Here is a 19,120-nt window from a genome sequence, read left to right on the forward strand (position 1 = left end):
TTGCACTGTAGGGGCTGACATTTCCCTGTTGCAGCCGCACTTGCTATGGGCATCAAGTAATCTGTACTTTTCACCCTCAAGCCAAACACAGAGGAGTTGGGTTGAAATATTTGAAGAAACATATGGGATAGGGGTTTGGAACTGTTTAAACCAGCACTCGCAGAATTCAAAATACTAATACCCATTGGCCCCAGACTTTACAAACTCGGTTACAAAAGCTCCTACAGTTAGACTTACTTACTGTATTATTGTTAACCAGGTTCTCCTTAGCTCCTACAGCTTTCCTTCTGCTTTTTAGTTTTATGATTTGCTGGAACTTTTAAATTATGAAGGCACAGTTCATCTCTCTCCCTGCATATGTGTAAATATCTTACCTTAGGATAATGGTATTGGACACAGTTACCATTTATATTGCAATTTGTAGCCTCACTTTTTTGCAAGAGATCAACATCTTCAATGAACTTGTGAGGCAGTTAAGTAGTTCTAAGAATTTGAAAGGCTGGTTAGCCCTATTTAGCCTAAAGATATATTTCTTAATTTTCAGATGTCAATTAGAGAAGTAAGGTCATTGCTCTGGTATTTTCAGAATTGCAGCAGCCTGATGTTTGTATTTAAAAATCAGGTGTCATCCCATGTGCTGGCATAAATCTAAAGGCTGTTCACTTAAATTTCTGCATTTACACACTATGAACAAGATCAGTATTGATCTAATTTGATTATACTTGATCTATGTTTGGTGGTCTTTTTAACTGTGCAAATGGCCAAAGACGAATGCTGTCAGTGAAGAAATTTCATCATGGTGTGCTTTCCATGTTTATAGTAAAGAAAAAAGTAACCCCACCCCCCCAAAAAATGAAATGGGCTTTAGTGCCTGCATTGATGATTTTGTCTTTTGGATGAATGCAGTGTCTGGTGCTTCAGTAGTGAAATACAACTGCAAGGATTTCTCTGCAAGAATGACGTCCCTATATGATCTGCAGTGCACAATCAAGTTGCAAAGACAAAGCCTTGCTTCACCATCCAAATATGTATGTTCACAAACACGTGTACTAGTAGTGATCTGAATTATAACAGCGTCCCAATTTATGTGTAACTTACACCATTATTAGCCCAGTCTATGATAAGTGGAGAAATAAATGATGTGTCCAAACTCTGTGAGTGTTTGGACAGTGTTATTTCCTACACTCTGCCCTGACTGCAAAATATATTCTTCTTCAAAGTAAATTACTCTGAATCAGATCTTACAAGGTTTCCTAACATAAAAATCCTCCAAGTGTTGTCCTCCCGCCACCCCCAAATCCCTTAGCGATGCTGTTTTAGTGCTTGGACATTGGTGTTAAAAGGGGTAGTGGAAATTCCGAAAGGAAAGAGAATATTTGCAGTAGTAAGATTAGAAGATCTTTGGCACGTAGCTTTACTATCTATAGCTAATGGTTCACAGACAAAAAAAATATGGTAAGGATCAATATTACTGCTGTATTGTGTTAATTTCAGTTACTTTTGTCCTGTCTGGATTGGGAACTATTGGTTGACCTTTTTACAATTCACACAGTAGGCATTTTTTAAGGCAAGTAAACAAACTGAAATGGAATGAAAAAGTAAAAATGTCAAAGAAGCCAATTAAGTCATCTACTAAATTCTGACAGCTAGGGAGCAGGATGAATGCAGTATGTTTTCTAAAGGTCTTGTAAAGAATTAATGAGCGCATTTACTCTACAGCACATAGAGGTTACAGGCTCATTAGTCATCACTTTGTGGTACTACTGAATTTTGATAACCATCATGGTTCTGGGGACTGTGCACTCACTGATAATTTTAGTCTTAGTAACGTATTTTTCTTTCTATGTACAACTATTCGTTCTGGCACTTGCTAACTTGTGAATTATCAAGGAAATAAGTGATGAAATCTGCTTTAGACTAGAATTCCTTCTGTACAATGTCCCAGAATAACAATGAATTAATGAACTTATTTTATCTAACAAACCAAAATATCTAGTGCAGGAACAGGTAAAAGTAGAGGACCAAATTGTCCTTCCACCCATGGAAGCCGCGAGTCAGTGCTAGACTCTCATTTTTATTGATGGAACTTATGGAAATAAAATTAAGTTATTTCCTTTGCTGATCTATAAATGACCTCTCCACCCGATGTTGCACTGTCTTTACAGTAAAAGAACAGTCTGAGAACTTTGGCATTCTTTACCAGCACTTTCAACCTATTTTCATTTCAAGTTTCCCATTCCTGCAGGTTTGTATGCCTCTGCCCCATTCTGCCTCTGCTTGTCACACCTCAGTTTGGTAATGAACTGTTTTGGAGAGTGTGCTTGAGAAACCTTACTTCATTATAGTTTGAAAAGATCCCCTTGCCCTGCTATGAATTATTGTTTCTCAAAGATTCCAGTGCTGAATGAAGACAGACTTTTTTTTCCTCTGAAACCTGGCACTTTCTCTGTGTTTGAGTTGTATTCTTCTTCCCTGCACCCAAATTAATTTTAAAGCTGTTTCCATGGCACCATGGTTAAATTCCTTAGTTTTTTCTTTTTTTTAAAAAGGATTGACCATGTAAGGAGACATGATTTTCAAAGTTTCTCATATAGAACAGACTAATTTAGAAAGGTACAAATGAATAAAGATGTCTTAGATATAGAATATTATATGCAGGATAAAGAATATAATTCCTTATTAAATTTCTTCTTTTGAGAATAACTTCTTTAAAGTTGCCTGAAATACCCCTAATCTTACAGTCTGTATTAAATATTACTAGATTTTTCCATGAAAGGTGAAGCAATACATAACTAAAATTGCTCATAGGTGAAAATATCACTTTTTCAAATGATGACATTATATTAAAAACAAAGCACAGCAAGAGCAAACTTGCAATGCTGAAAGTACCCTTTGATTCTAGTTTGAGTCTCAGGGCTCAAACACAATACAGAATCTTGTTATAAGCTATTGATTTTCTTTGGAAGATTCCCCCTTTAAGATTAATTTGCTACAGAACAACTGATAGCTCTTTGTTTTCCTCGAGCTATAGAAGTTCTATTTTTCAGGAGACGAGAATTAAGATTAATTACTCTCTTAGCTGATGAAAATCCAGAATGCGCCTTTGTTCCATCACCCAAGAATGTGCATTGGACCAGGAGCAGACAGACAGTTTTTAGACACCTGAGGTTGGTGGTGTTGGGAATGTCAGCAGGAGCTGATGACAGTACGTTAGGGATAATCTATGGAGCACACGCTCCTCAGCCTGGTAGTCTGTGTCTTTGGGGCAAAATCATATAGGTAGGCTGATATTATGGCTCATGTTCTGACCACTGTGGGCAATACATCTAATTCCCTTTCCTGACACATGTGCATGTGTGTTTATACAGGAAATAACTTGTTCTTTGTCTGTACTTTGACACAGTTCAGCCCTGCACTTACAGCACTCATATTGTTTGTAGTGGGTTTTTTTCCACAATGCATTTTACTTTTTTCTTTCTTGATTCTTCACCCAGGTAAAATGTGCATCTTTGGGTAGAGCTAGTAGAAGGATATTTTCTGTGTGGCATTTGACCAAGGCTCTTTGGCTAAGCAAAAGGAGGCGGTTTGCTGTGTTGATGTTTGTGGGTGCCAAAAATTCCAGGGACTCTTATCTGCAATCTTTTAGCAATTTTTTAATTTAGACAAAGACCTGTGAATTACAGAGCTCTGATGTAGTGTGTGTTCACTGAGAGATGTTCTGGTGCAGTGAGACATGGAGAAATATGAAACTGAGGGAATTTAAGGTTATCACAGTACTTTACACACAAATGTCTCCATGGTCTTCTTGGGAGTAATGGAATACCCTTTATTCTCACTTGGAAGTGTTATAATCGAGTACATAAACATCTTGATTTGTAAATGACAAGGGGTCCATACCGTGAAGTGAATGGCAGCAGGGAACAACTGATCTGTAACTATAATATTTGTATTATGCTGTGCTACCTGAGAAACTGTTGGGATACCTGATTGAGAGCAAGCACAAAGCATGCTTCCAGCACAGCAGGGAACAAAAGCGAATGAAATTGCTCAAGAAGATGAGTTAAATGTTTGTTTTGATTCAGAGTCCTTGTAAAAAGTGGCTAAGATCTCATTAAGGAAAAAAATTATACATCTTTGTTTAACCAAAGTTTAATAAACAGTAGAAGAAATGTAATTTCTGCATGGCAGGTGTCCAGTGAGGAAAATAATTTTAATGAGTTAAAACCTATTAATAAAAACACTTGATATTCCAGTGTTAAACTACAGTTGCTCTTACAGGTCTTGTAAAACGTTTTGAAAAGAGCAGTAATGTCATATCACCTAAGAGTTTTTTATGGTATTAATCTAGTGGATCTGAACTGGTATGAGATTTGAGGACCTCACTTTGTGAAAGAAATTAGGTCTTTTTAAATGTCCCACGGTTCTAGGATGTGTAATTTATGTGGCTGACAAAAATAATTCTAGATTTGTTTTAAATTATATTAAATGTACCTCCTGCTTCATGGAATGCTATAGCACCATCTGTGATCCACTATCTTGGTGGATACTCCTGGGCTGCTCAAGGCAAAAGTCATTACAATGCAGGTAGGGTAAGAACTTTAACTCTCTGGTCCAGCTCTCAGTCCCTTTTTTGCTTTCAGTGAGCCTATTCAAAGTAACAGCTGGAGAACTGGGCTGTTAGTGGGCTCAGAAGAATGCTGTTTGAGATGATAGAAATTATGATTCACGGTAATTGTTTTTGAAAAACAAAAACATCTTTCTCTCATGCACATGGTACTCGAACATGAAACGTTAGGATGCCAAGGTGATATTACCCACATGCTTATTAATTAATCCATAGATCTACCTGTCTGTTAATTTTTATGTATAAGCCCACAGCAGTGAGGTATTGTTGGTAAATTGGTAAAATAAATTTTACAAGACCATCTATACTTCCAGCAGTTTACTTCACATTTTAGCCAGCTACTGTGGTTTTAAGATTAAAATCGGTTAAAAAGATTAACTTAGTTTAACATAACAAAGGAGAAATGCAGAAAACACTTGTTAGAAATAATTTTGTATCTCTGACTCTCTCTGTTCTCCCTATTAAAACCAAGGTTCTTTAAGCTGTTGCTGACCAATGTGGTTTGTGGTGGTTTCTTTGGGGTTTTTTTTACTGCTTTTGACAGTTATTTCATGATTTAAAAGAAATACCTATAAAATACTGGTTTAATAGAAAGGCTTGCCATCCACATTTATAGCAATATGCCAGCAATTGTATCCTAGTTAAATAAAAAAAGATTATAATTATTTTTTACTTAAAAGAATAAGACTAAGAATGCGAGGAAGGAACTCTCTTTTCTCCTGCTTCTGAGCAGATAACTGTATAAAAGCACGTGCAGAGAAATGCAATAATGCATCATGCAGTAAAGTGGAAATGCAGCCAAGGGTTAACGATACTTGGCTGCAAAATCTACTGCACTAGAAATAATTATATGCTGGGAATTAATATTTAAACTACAAATAGTGTCTAACACTTCATTAGACCAGTTGGTAACAAGAACTAACTTGCAATACCTCTGTTCATCAAACGATATTCAACAGTGAGCTTTATCCAGGGTTCTCTGGCAAGTAGTTAACACTGTGTGTTATTTGCAGCATGTATTATGACTCTTAAAAAAAAAAAAAAAAAAAAAGAGAGAGAAAATTAGCATGGCCTGCTTTAGGTTTAAAGTAGTTATCTCTAGGTGTAGCCATACAAATGAAAGGTGAGTGAGAGTTTTAAGCTTTCTGGGGCATCTGTTCTAAGACACTCTGACTGGGTGTTTAATAGTACTTTGAAAAGAGATTAGTGAGAATCAGATCTGAAGCAGGACAGCCGTTTTGGCTGCTGATCTGGCATCTTAGACTGATGAGGCTATTAACAGAACAAAACATGCTTATTCCTTGTTTATATGCAACCGTTGCAGCTAGAAAATATGAAAAATATTACCTGAACGAAGTGTAGAAAATATTGAAGTATTTATCTTTAATATTTTTATATGTTCTTATTAATTTTGTCTTACTTTAATTCATTTGGAAGTAGGAAAAAAGCCTATTTTAGACAATATTTAAAGCCTGATGTTTCTTTAAGCATGCATAGGACTAGAGTAAAACGTACAAATTACTAGCTGAAGAGGTCAGATTGGCTGTGCATGTCTCAGAATTTGCTATTAGGACTTTTCACCTCTGTGCTACCACCAAAAAATTAAGTAAATAATAGGCTGAAGAAATAAATGCGAAAGGTGATGGATTCCTGCCATCCAAATGCTTCCGGAACTGTTGCAAGTGTCACAATCACTTGTACTCTCTTCCAGATAGTAGGAAACACGATGAAGGAAAAATCCAAATTGAGCCCCAGGGGTACATAGATGTGTCTGTGCTGCTGGTTGCTGTGTGACTTCAGGAGAATTTTTGACAGGGCAGTCATTGCTGAAGCCTTCCACTGCTGATTACTCTAAACATGGGGTATTTTTGGCTGACCTGCCAGTCAACCACTCTTGTCATTCATTGTTAGCAGATGAGCAAGAGCTGGGTAAACATAAATAAATGACACTGTTCTGCAAATCACTCTGTGTGACGATCAAAATGAAGTCTTAGACTCTAATGTTGATTATATCTTGGCTGATGCAAAATTTCATTGCAAACTGTAATTTGGCACTGACTCAATCCATCATCAACAAAAGTTACATCTTAAGAGAGAGAATAGAGGTAATGTAGGAAAAAAGGCTATTAGATGAGCCTATCATCATTTCTGGATTCATGCAGGATTTTCTGACTAAACAGTACATTTAAATTGTTTTCGCATTTTAAATACAAGAGATGCTCAGACACCATGATGATGAATTCAGTATAAACGCTCCATTTGGGAGATTCAGTTACATAACGGTGCTCTGAATTTCTGGGAGAATTCTGTATTTCTTTAGCAATCAGACCAGAAAGCAGCAGAAAATGGTTCCTGCAAGTTAGAAGTGTGGTGAAGTAGCGATTGATGCTATTTCTGTTGTTCACTGTGTTACCCTGAGACATTAAGTCAAAAAGACATACGTGCTAGGTCACTGAACGGTGTGAGAGAGATGCGTTAGCAGTTCAAGCCTTCTCTAACAACATGTGATGCTACTACAGCTCTCAGTCTACCTTGCCAAAGTACCATCTGTAGCTACATTTCTGTTCAAAGGTGGGCATGATGGGCAAGAGCAGAGAGAGAAATAGCACAGACTGATGAATAAAAGAATAAGAAAAAAAAAAGTTAATAGAATTTGGACTAGTTGTTGATCTAGGCCTTATCCCCTTTGTTCTCTTTTTATAATCTGGTAGGGAAAAAATGATGAAGCTTAATATACCTAATGTTAACTAACAAGCAAAGAGAAAAGCTTAGTGTTAGGATTATAAACCAGAAGCAGAAATAAGGCAATTACCAGTTTTACCTCCTCTCTTGCTTATAGAAATACGTTGTTAAATTAAGATTATAATTTTTCCATTGCAAAACCAAAGCATGGCATTTTATATTCTTAAAATGACAATAGGATTGTGTATATCAGGAAAGCATATAATAACATGGAGGATGCATTTTAAGAAGCTATTGGTGTGGTCCATCTGAGGTTCGTAGAAGTCCTTGTCCAGCCCATTTGGGCAGCAGCTCCTGCCTGCCTACTGAATGCTCTCTTTTGTTGCCTGATCTCAGCCTAGCATGCGCATGCAGTCTGTCCTTGCTGCTCCTGCCACGGTGCATGGCTTGGTGACCTCGCCTTCCCCACTCCCTGCTGGCAGGTGTAGGATGGGAGAAGAACTTGGCACAGGCTGTGTGGAAATTGGCTGCTCTTGCGGTGAGGAGGGGAGGAAGGGGAGATGGTCTGCATGCCCTTTGGGAAGGGAAAACGGCGCATAAACGTGGAGGATGGACATATGCACTTGGTGAGCTGAGACTTTCTGTTTCAAACCAATGGAATTGCAAAATATTAGTAGTACATCCGTTGAAAGTTAAATGTGAAAAAACACACAGGTTCTCATGGGATCTCTCTGAATGATTTATCGACACATGCTTTTCTGTCAAGAGCCTCCTTCCTCAGCGATTGGGTTGCTCACCTATGACTTAAGAAAGTTATGTTCAACTCCTCCTCCGCCCTTAAGCAAATCTTATTACCGTTTCTGCCTTGCTTGCCATCTCTGATATGGGAATAGCTACACTTCTCCAGTAACAATGGTGTGAGATGCTCAGATGTAACATTAATGGTGTTGGGGAAAGCATCTAGATAATGAATGGCATGGTACGAAGTTCAATGTGTGTTATTGATCCATGACAATTTGTGACACATCACCCATAAAAGGTGCAAAAAGAAGCTCAGAATACAAATAGTTTTGGCAGGAGACTGTGGAACAGTTGTATTTCCATCACCTTAACGAGTGAAAACAGGGAAACATTTAAAGCCTGATAAAAGAGGAAAAGAATTTGAAATGGATGTAATTGCTAGTGATTGTAGCACTCAGTCTTTGAATGTAAGTTGAGGGCTCAAACACAAAATAGTTTGAAGAAGTACAGATTGACTCAAAATAGCCAAAAACATTTCTGGAATGAATATTTTATTGAATTATTGAAGGTCCTTTAGGATATTAATGCTGTGGTGATGAGATATATTAGACAGTCAAACTTTCAGAAATCATTTGAAGAAATTTCACACCAGGATTTCCTGTTTAAGGTGCAGAGTCAGAGATTGAGAGGAAAGACAACACAGATCTACCCTGCAGGCAGAAAATAAAGGGTTTTTTTTATTTGTTTAAGAATACCCTGGAAGCTTCTTTGAAAGCTAAGGGAAGTACAAGTGCCTTTTGTTTATGTAAATTGCATGAGACAGTTTCACATTTGTAGTTTAAAAGGTAAGTTTCAAGTTGGGAAATAATGAGCACAGACAAAACAGGAGGACACAAATTATCTAAGAGTAGGAGATAGTACAGCTTAAGGCAGACAGCTACGAAATTACCTTGTTTCTAAATGAATTGAGTGGCATTGTACTCAGTAGGAAAGATAACTGAAACTTAAAAGTCATAACTAAGCCAGTTATCTTTTCTAAAGTAAGCTCTATCTGCAGGTTGGGTGAAAAAAGCAGCATATTGGCAAACACTACTCAACAAATGCAGTATAGCATAAATTAAAAGGACATGAAATAATACACAGCAGCATTTGTTTGTCATAAGAACACATTCTTCTGGGTACCTTGTAAAGGGCACTGAAAATTGCCACATGGTAAGAGCAGTTCAGTACAGTCACACAACTGCAGATTAGCACCATTTACAAACAAACAGAGGACGAAGATGATCACAGGAGCCTTTCCAGTAGCCTTAACTACACCATGGTTGGTTAAAGCTCAAGGATCTAACAATGGTTTTCTTTGTTAGAGCTATTTTCTGCAATTTCCTGTTTTGTATCATCCCTCAAAGATGTTTCCCCGCACAACAAATAAATGTCTCAGCTTCATATAAACAAGAGAAGAACTCCTCTTCTTCATATTTAAATTGTGAAAAGTTTCAGAAACTTTTAAATTATATATTTCAGCATGGTTGCAACCTTTCCTTGCATTGTAATTGTTGCCCAGAATAGCTAAACGCCAATGACCTCTGCTTCACAGTTTGCCTTGTCTGTACAACACAAATACTTAGGAACAAGAAACCATCTGAAAATCCCATCTAAACATTAGGAAATAAAGATGAGAGTTACCTTCGTGAATGCGCCCCAAAATTACAGTTATTCACAAGTTTTTAAAGTTAGTAAGTGAAGATCAGTGGAAAAGAATGAAAACCAATTGCAACTTCAGCAGAAATATGGTACCTGCCATGGCTCTGTGGGCTGTTTGAGCAGTGAGATGTGAATATTAAACAGACAAAAGGGTGAAGAAAATCAGTTATGCAGACAGCCTCATTGTAAAAAAGTGAATAGCACTTCAGTTAGGCATTAAACAGAGGGTGAAGCCTCAGTGCATCATCTCTAACCTTAAAGCAGATCTGCCTAATGGGATATGAGGTTTGTGGAATGGAGGTTCCTGAGCACAGAGTGGGGGGGATCTGTCTGTGAGGGTTCATGATCTAATCTGGCTTGTGATGAATCTGGAATCTTTCAACTGGTAATTCAGCTCTTCACTGGAAAGGGTGGTGAGTGTAGCAACAGCAGTTCAGATCGGCAACACGTGTTTTACAGGTCTGTCTTTAAAGCATAAGTGAGTCCAGAAGGGCCTGGCTTTCAGAATGTTTCTGACTGCCATGCAAATGCCACACACTATTTATTTCTTGCTGCTTCCAGTTCACACTAGAAGAGCTATAGACCCCCGTAATACTAACTGAATGGGGGTCTCCGGTGTCGCTTCCATGGGGGATTAACGTCCGAATGAAGTGAGGGGCTGTGAAAGGTACAGCTGCAGCGCTGCAACGGCCGGCTTTCAACTTGCCTCGTCGCAGCACTGTTTCCTTCAGTGGCGTTACTGACCATAAATGAGGAGGGGAGGCAGAGAGCAGTAGACAGTGCCTGGCCCTCTCCCATCCCCGACAGCCGCCAAAACATCCTTGTTGTTTCAGAGTGAGTCGCGGGCCCTGCATTCCCCATGTAGTTAGGGAATTAGTTAGTTAGCGTGGTCACGGTGTGATGGTAATGCTGGCCTGTGGCAGATACTGTGGTTAGCTTTGAATTCACGCCAATCTCATAAAATCGTGAAAATATTTATGAATGTTGGTGCACAGTGACTGGAATGGTACTGCTCTTTGTTAGATGTGCAAGAAAAGATCCTTTAATACAAGCAGTGTCTCCTGTGGGTTTTGTCTTGTTTTTCCCCCATGAAATTACTAGTCACAAATTTGACCAGCTGTGGTTTCTTCGGTCAGTCCTAATGTTGTGCCTGCCATCTCTTCCTTTATTTAATTTCTTTGCTATGTACATTATCCTGTGGCATCGCTCTTGCACAGCGAAACAGAACCTTTCTCTTAGTGCACAGATGAAATGGAGCTGAAAATTATAGCAGATAAAAATCCAGCTCTTTGAACTGTAATGTTAAGAACTCTTTGACCAAAGTAGATGCCTAATTGAATACTACTTTATTACTTTGTCAAGCTTACATTGTTAAGCATGTATTTGATTTCATTATACTGCAGTCAACAATTTGTTGTTGTGGTAAGATATGCTGGTTTGTAATGTCTATAGGCAAAGTTGCATTATACTTTAAATGCAGCTAGTGCTGTCTTTAGGTTTTGAGTTATGGAGCAACAGTGTAATTATCCTATTACCTTGCTAAAACATCTAATTATTTGTCAATGATGCGAAAACCTGAGAACTTAAATGTGAGAAATCATTATATGAATGTAGCTATTATTTTTTTTCATTGACACTTTAACAATACCAATTCCTAGGCTGTTGTGAGGAAAGGATCCCATATAAAATTATGGCAATGGGGACTGCATATCACTAAAATGATATCTAATAAAAGAATGATTTCTGATATTAATAAGTGTAGTATATATGCAAAGTATGTGTTTATAATTAATTTAAATATCAATGGTTATGTTTTACTGCACAACAGATTATGTGCTACTAGCCTTTGCAAAGCGCATTATTGCAAGTTTAAAGGGAGACACGTAGATAGAAAAAAGGTAATGGAAAAAAGTAGTTCTTCCTACTTTTTAAAAAAATGTCATTGAACTGTGACCCCAGTTTAAAGTCAGAATTCTGTCTCCAGTGTTCCCTGATCTCCTCAAGAAAAGTTGTACCTGAATTCTATTAAAAATTTCTGGTTTCTCAGCAAACAGCATGAAGAGTTTTTCCTGGGAGAAAGGTTTTAATAATTAAAATTAGTCAATACTGAAGCACAGGAGATTATTTGATCTTGTTCAGAAACTGACACTTTCCAGAAGGGAAAAAAAATGCAATCTCTCTAATAAATCACTTTGTGGAGAACTGGGAGTCAAGTAGAAGAAATGTGCTGCAGAAGAAAAGAGGGCAACTCACCAGGGAAATAGGTTTGCTCAAAATAATTGTGAGTTTGAACATCAAGGTTGAGATGCTTTAGGACATTTCCAGAAAAAAAATCTGTAAGACTCTAAGGATGAGATGTAAAAATGCATTTTTTAGTACTTCAGGGCATTACATCCCTCAAACAGATTATATAAAGTTGCTGTTGGCTCTTGTGCTCCAGTCCAAATTTCAATTTGTCTACTTTCTCCCCTGTAATTGCAACTAAACTCAGCTGTTTTATCAAGTCAGTTTATATTTCTGCGCAGAACTGAGGATGCCCACCTTCATTTAACAGACTTAAATTTTGCTCCAATAGCCCCTGTCAACTTTGGTTACTGCCAGCAGATGAAGAGATGAAATCAAAAACATGCTAGTGGAGGAATGCGCCCAGCACGGACTGAATTTGTTTTCAGCTATGCTCTTTTTCAGACTTTCCTATAAAGGTGCCTGTGCCACCTAAGTGCATGATGTTTTCCTTGCCCATATTCAGACCCATACAGTCCCCTGCTTTTATGAACACCAAACCCCTCCCCTGCCCTTTTCTGTCCTGTTTCTTCACGTCACTTAAAATCTGTCATTCTTCTAATGTTAGCACTGCTATCCAGTTGTGCCATTCCTCACTGCGCATTTCCTAGAGAGGCAAATATGCCCTCGTTTCCTTTCTCAGTGGTGTTTGGAGGTTAGTGAATATATGTCTGAAACCAGACCACTGCTTTTTCAAGGGGCCATCACAGTGGGAAAGGGCAGCACTGCTGCTCTGCTGTCTCCATCATTCTGAGGATGTCACAGGTTGCTCTTTGCAAGTGTTTCTGAAAGCATGGAAAAATAAGTTCAGATGCTCAGTGGGGTTACAGTATGACACCTTTTCTTTGTACTGCCAAACTGTGTCTTTGCGTTCTGTTTTTTAGCTTTGATGTTGCATAATTAGAACCACTAGATTTCAGGAATGCGAAAGATCCCAAATGTTGCATTAACTTAACTGTGTTTTAAAAATATTATTCCATAGCTTTTTGTCACACAAGCAGGGCAACATCAATGTATAACCTAAATGTACAGAGTGATGCTGCAATTCAGCAGAACTGATATTGTGGCTGAAAAAACCCCTCAGCCTTCTGAATTCTTTTGACTTGTTTGATTCACCCTGTTTGATCTCTCTTGTGGCAGATTGGATGAGAAATTGGAGAGGCAAAAAAAAAAAAAAAAGTATATGGGCAAGCAAACTAATGGATGCACAACCAGGTTTTCTGTTGCCATTTCACAACTTTGGAGCACTAAACTTTTACATTGTGTAATATTTTAGCAAAGTTTATTCTGTGTTATCTGAAGCACTACAAAGTGTATATGCCGTTTGTATAAAAAAAGACGACACAAGAACTGCCTTTAACATAGCTGGGAGAACAGACACAGGCTGAATCTGCTCATACTCTGAGTAGTGACATGAAAGTACTGTTTGTACTTCTCATTAATGATTTTATGTCTGTACTACCTTTGCTAGAGCTTCTAAGTGTTTAGCAAGGAACAATAGAACAGAACTTATTTTTTAGCATCTTTCATTCTTCTGCTGTACTTCACCAGTGAAGTATTCAATACTGAGTAGTAGAAGAACACCTTGGAGTTGGGGCCTGGCATCTGGTATCCATCACAAACCCTCCTGATATCAACAGGAATTTCATTGGTGGAAGAGGGACAAGTTATTATGCAGGTCTAGAAGATCACCAGTAGCTTCCTCACAGCTCTGTGCAGTTTTATTCACTCATCATACACTGTTCTCAGCCAACTGAAGTCTGGTGAATAAACAATTTCATAATGGATAAAAATAGCCCTACTTTGACAATGTAATTCCTACCTCTTAAAAAGACCCAGATAAAACACTATGGTGCCTTTGGCTGAGGTTCAATTACAAGTCACTGTTGAGAGTAGATGAGACAATGTTATGTGAGTGATGCTATTAAATTGCTCAATTGCCAATGACTTCTGCAGTATCTGCTTGTATTTTCCAGGAATTCTGTTTCAACAAAATGCCTTTGATGACCATACAGCCCCATCTATATTACAAAAACAAGCTCTAATCTCAGCTTGTTTAGAGCAAACAAAAGTAAGGATGAGGATGCTGCTGCCATGACAAACTCATCTGCTGCCAATGAGCCAAACATATCAAAGACAGGGGCAACCAGCAGCTGGGGTTCTGTCAGCTCCTCAGACACTGGTGTCCTTCTGGTTCCTCCACTGTTAATAACAAATGGGGAGAAGGGTAAAACTACTAGAGCAATAAAAGCAAGAAAGACATTAGCTGTTCCACAGTGCAATCTACCTAAAGCAGGAGCTGCTCATGTTGCTTCAGAATTGGAGGAGGAGGAAAATTTTCCGTGAATCAAAACACTTAAGCAACAAAGGAAGATATTTTCACTTAGACAACTATTAATAGTGGATCATTCATTCAAAACAGCTCAGCATTCCATTGCTGCTGTTTTTATTTCATATGTAAGAGATATATATAGTTTGTAGCTCTAGAAAAGTTGGACCAAAAACTTTAAAGCTGATGCATTGCAGCAGGTCACAGACTTCAGATTACAATGGCAATGCTGTTCTTTCCCAAGTTGTTGGCAATAGTTTTACTGTCTGCAGCTGGAGGTGTTCACACAGCCATACATGGCTTTTTTATTTTTACATGTTGTAAATCATATTTCCAATATGAATTAAAATTACAAGGGAAACTTGTCGTTGTTTTGCTGTTGTTACCATAGTGCAGTTTGTTTTGTAGAAACTGGTAAGGCTCCACTTTCCACACAGATGAATGGTATAAGTAATGTATACAAATGAAATGTGTGCATGTTAAGGCTGAATTGCTTTATTTGCTTCATTAACAGCAATTTGATGAACAGTTATTCAGTTACAGATCTACTGATTAGAATCAATCAACATCCCAAAGTTTGAAGATTGTCAAAATAATTAAATGGTTTAATAAATCTGAGACTATACATCCAAAGAAAAATGACTACATATTTAGAGACTTTTTTTTTTAAAGATCTTTACTATATCAGCATTCCATGAACTTTGAGGATACATCTTGTAAATTATTTTCACTGCTTCATTGACTTTTAATATTGTCAATGCTCACAGCCCTACTGCAATTTGGAAGAAAGTATTTTGAGATTTACTTAGCTTGCCATATTTATTATACTACAGTTTTCTCTATTTGGCATTGTTTTTATCTGCCTCTCTTGCTATACTTACATTACAATTTGGGAACTTTAAAAAAGTAGCTGGTAAGAGACAGGTTCAGGTATAGATGATAAAAGATTTTCTGGGTGGCAGAATATTGTGCTATTTAAGGGCATCCACCTACCACTATGAATGAATTTTGAGAAATCAGGTGGCCAAAATTTCTGGGACTTTGAAAACCCCATGAAATCTCATGTCCTGGTCTTCACCTCGTCATGATCTGTTGTCATGACTGCAGTTGACTCAGCCTTTCTGTCTCAGTCTACCTATTTGTAAAATGGGCAAAATAATTACACTGCAAAGTAATTGATAGTTAATGGGGAACATGTTAATGACCATAAAGCATTTGACAAAAAGCGTTACAAGGGCTATCATTAGTGTCTGTTGTGAGCAGCTACCAGCAGTTCTGAATATCCAAGGGGACCACGATGTGACCGCTTCCAAAGAGTGGACGTGTCTGAATTAGGTTTTTGGTTCAGGCCCAACTATAAACAAAACAACGAACTAAAAGGAGACAGATGGTCTCTTCTAGCTCTTTATTGCACTTTTATTTTCCTACTCACAAACATTAAAGGGCAGATTTTCAGCTGATACTCTAGAATTCCTCATTTAAAATTTTATTTTAAACAATGTAGGACTTTAGATTTAATAATGGTCATTCACTTTGAGTTATAAGCTGCCACTTTCAGAGCACAAATGAGGAACACCGTTTAGCAGTACACAGGTAAAATTGATCTACTTCAAGCTGCCCAAAGATTGTTTGATTACCACAACCAAAATATTGATGAATTTACAAGATCATTTGAAAGACAGATGGCATCACAAAACTGATGTGTCCTTCAGTTCTAGTGCAGAAGTCTCTGTCTTTTTAAAAATTCTGTTTTCACCTAATCACTTGGTAATTTCTATAGTATTAGCAGTTTCTAGATACATTATTATTTGGTAATACCTCATGTACATCAAATAAGAAAAAATGAATGTGAAGTTCATATACAGGATCACAGTGGAACCAAACCATTTTAAATTTAGATGGATTTAAAGTATTTAAATCCCTGGGATTGTATCCTGCTTTCTTTGTATTGTGACTTACTGTATCGTGCTCACGACAGTAACAACTGCATTGTAAACACATATCCTACCTTACTTTACTTTTGTTAGCATGTCCATGTTTTCACTTATTTCAGTGGGGCTGTTACTGTATGTGAATATCTGTGGGGATAGACCCCAAACGTGCTGCCTGAAAGCTCAGAATTCTAACAAAAGATTTCCAACTTTCTTTGAAGGATTCACCTCCAGTACTGAGTGTATCTGAAAAGTAGGTATGTATTTTCGAATAGGCCACAGGAAAAAGGCTTTTGGAACTTCAGATACTGATTTTTTTTTTTTTACTCTTTTTTTTTTTATGCTGTCATTTTTCCTTTCATCATTTTCCTGGATTTCTGAAAGAAAATCCTATGAGACTGAAACAGACAGACGTTCATTAGAATCTGGAAGAATGAGTGTGATTTTTTTTTTTTTCCCCCTAATTAACTGCCCCAGGGAATAGCTCTACCAGTTAGGAGGAAGAACAGTTCCTCTATTGTGCCTTTTGTGACTTAGGAACAGTAGATAGGGAGGCTCTAAGCTACAAATCAAACAGTGAAAATCCTCTTAACTGAACACACCCTTGGGCTTCACACAGAATAAGGCCTTACACTAATCATAAGCAGAACTAGTTGGTAATTTTTTTTGCTGAAACAGGATTTTGCTGGAAGATGCTTACATGTCAAAACCAAAGTATCTCATGGAGGGAACTTCATTTCAAAGAAATTTTGCTGAAACATAAGCAGAGGCTATTGGAAATCTCCCTGATTTCCTGCCAGTTTGTCTTGTGATTTAGCCAAGAGCCTCGAGGCCAGATGACTTGTCACTCTAGTTTACCTTAGAGTAATTTGTTAGTTCTCCTGTGATGTCCCTCCCCTCAGCAGGGCTGTAAGTGTGTATAAAGTTTTGTTTGTGGGCACAGGCAGATTGTCAAAGGGACAATCTGGGTACTTAGAGCATGGGAGCTTTAAGACTCCTATAGAGAGCTCTTGCCTTAAACCACATCTCCTAGGGTTAGGATGTAATTTGCAGGCTTGAATGTGCATGGAAATATTCATGACTGATGCATCTTTTATGTCAGTAATCATGCCTAAAGCAGGAGTGGTCAGGGATGGATTGTCCTGTTTAAAACCACAGCATTCTCCTGAGCTCATCCATTAGCCACCTCACTGGAAATGTCTCACTGTGACTACTGCTCTGAAGGTAAAAATAGAACAAAATGTGCCAAAATCTAGCTTAACTGGAGGTAATCTTGATGTAGTAATTTGTGTTTCAGGTAAAACTGGCTCCACAGGTCAATACCACAGTACTCCTTAGGAACAATCCACAAACCCCAAAGCCACAAAGTAATTTCATAATACGCAGAATTGGGACCGGAGCTCTGGCTGCCTCTTTGATTATTAGTTTCTGTCTTTAAAGTATAGGCATGTCCTGCTAAAGGAATGTGTGGTAAAGAGGGCTTTATGTTTCACCCATGATGGATTGTTCTGAAAATACTTTATTTTTAATTGTGCTGGTAGCATATTTTTATTGGTAGCATATTTTTATGATATTTTATTGACCCTTCCCTGTTTTTTATGGGAAGACAGCAAGTAATGAACACCAACCTGTCTTCTCTCAAAGCACTTGACAGTAGTACATGTAGTACTAAGAAGTCTTTTACCCTTTTCTGAATCAGAATTCCTTATTTCATGCAGGTATGCTAATTCATCATTTATGCATATTACCATAAGCTTTTGTTCTCTCAAAAAATTAAAAAAAGGATAAAGGTTTGTTTCTTGCTTCTTCTGGAGAATCTTAGCAGAACCACAATTTGAAAGCCATGCTCTTCTACTGCTTTATTTAGTGAAATTTAGTGCACTGAAACATATTGCATCGATAGTTTGGTAGATTGGAACAGGAGGAAGAAACTGCTGTCTACCCAACCTCACTGGGGTATTGCAAACTGACATGGTATGGAGGAAAAAAGCAGCAGGTAATGAGAATTGGGTGGCTGAGCTCCTGCAGTCATGGATGTTGTAAGATTAAGTCCTGTATAAGCACAAAAAATGATTGGCCTCTCAGGACCGTACACGCATGTTGTGCTTTGGACATAGACTTCAAAGTATCAGGCTGGGTTGGAGACAACTGTATAGGATTGATAGCTCAGTCCTTGATCACTTCGTGCTTATTGTCAGAGGAAATGGGAACGAAATTGCTAAAGGTGAAAAGAACAAAAATTCCAATAACAAAATATGCCAAATGGATACTGTTCAGACTGCATAGGCCTTGGAAAAACAAAAAATATCTATTTTTTATTCATAGGAATTATGCATTTGAGAGAATGTGACAGCTGTTTCTGACCAGTCCTATACTGAAGCTTAAACAGATTAACACCGTGTTACCAACAGCTTCTGTTATTAGCAGAATTTCCAGGGACTAGACCGCAGTAGCATGTTCATATTTTGATAAAAAAGAGAAAATAAAAATTGAGATGATGGGAAGAGATGGACATTAATGGACTTGCTAAAATACAGAACTCTCTTTGCCTTTGATAGAACTTGCAGAGTAGTAACATGTATGTAGTGCTTTGCTAATGTACCTATGGCAAATCATCAGTTAGAAAATGTTTTCATGGCAGTTAGATTAAAAAAACCAACCAAACTACTGAAAAGTAACAAAATAGAAGGAATTAATTTTTACTGAGTTTTAATTCAGCAAATCTTGTCAGGTGTATGCAGTAATGTCCAGTTAGTTTGTACAGCGATAAGAGTACAGGCAGATAAAGGTGAGATATTAAAAGATAAATGGAAAGAAAATGGACTTCGA

At 37.7% G+C, this 19,120-nt stretch overlaps 1 protein-coding gene across 1 annotated transcript in view; it reads right to left on the reverse strand.

Annotated features, from left to right (window-relative positions):
• The window catches only part of CA10 (carbonic anhydrase 10), a 203,015-nt gene that overhangs the window by 14,224 nt on the left and 169,671 nt on the right, over nt 1-19,120 (reverse strand). The gene's annotated exons all lie outside the window — the stretch shown is intronic.

This window comes from Phaethon aethereus (assembly GCF_964289735.1).
Source record: "Phaethon aethereus genome assembly, chromosome: 18".
NCBI lineage: Eukaryota > Metazoa > Chordata > Aves > Phaethontiformes > Phaethontidae > Phaethon > Phaethon aethereus.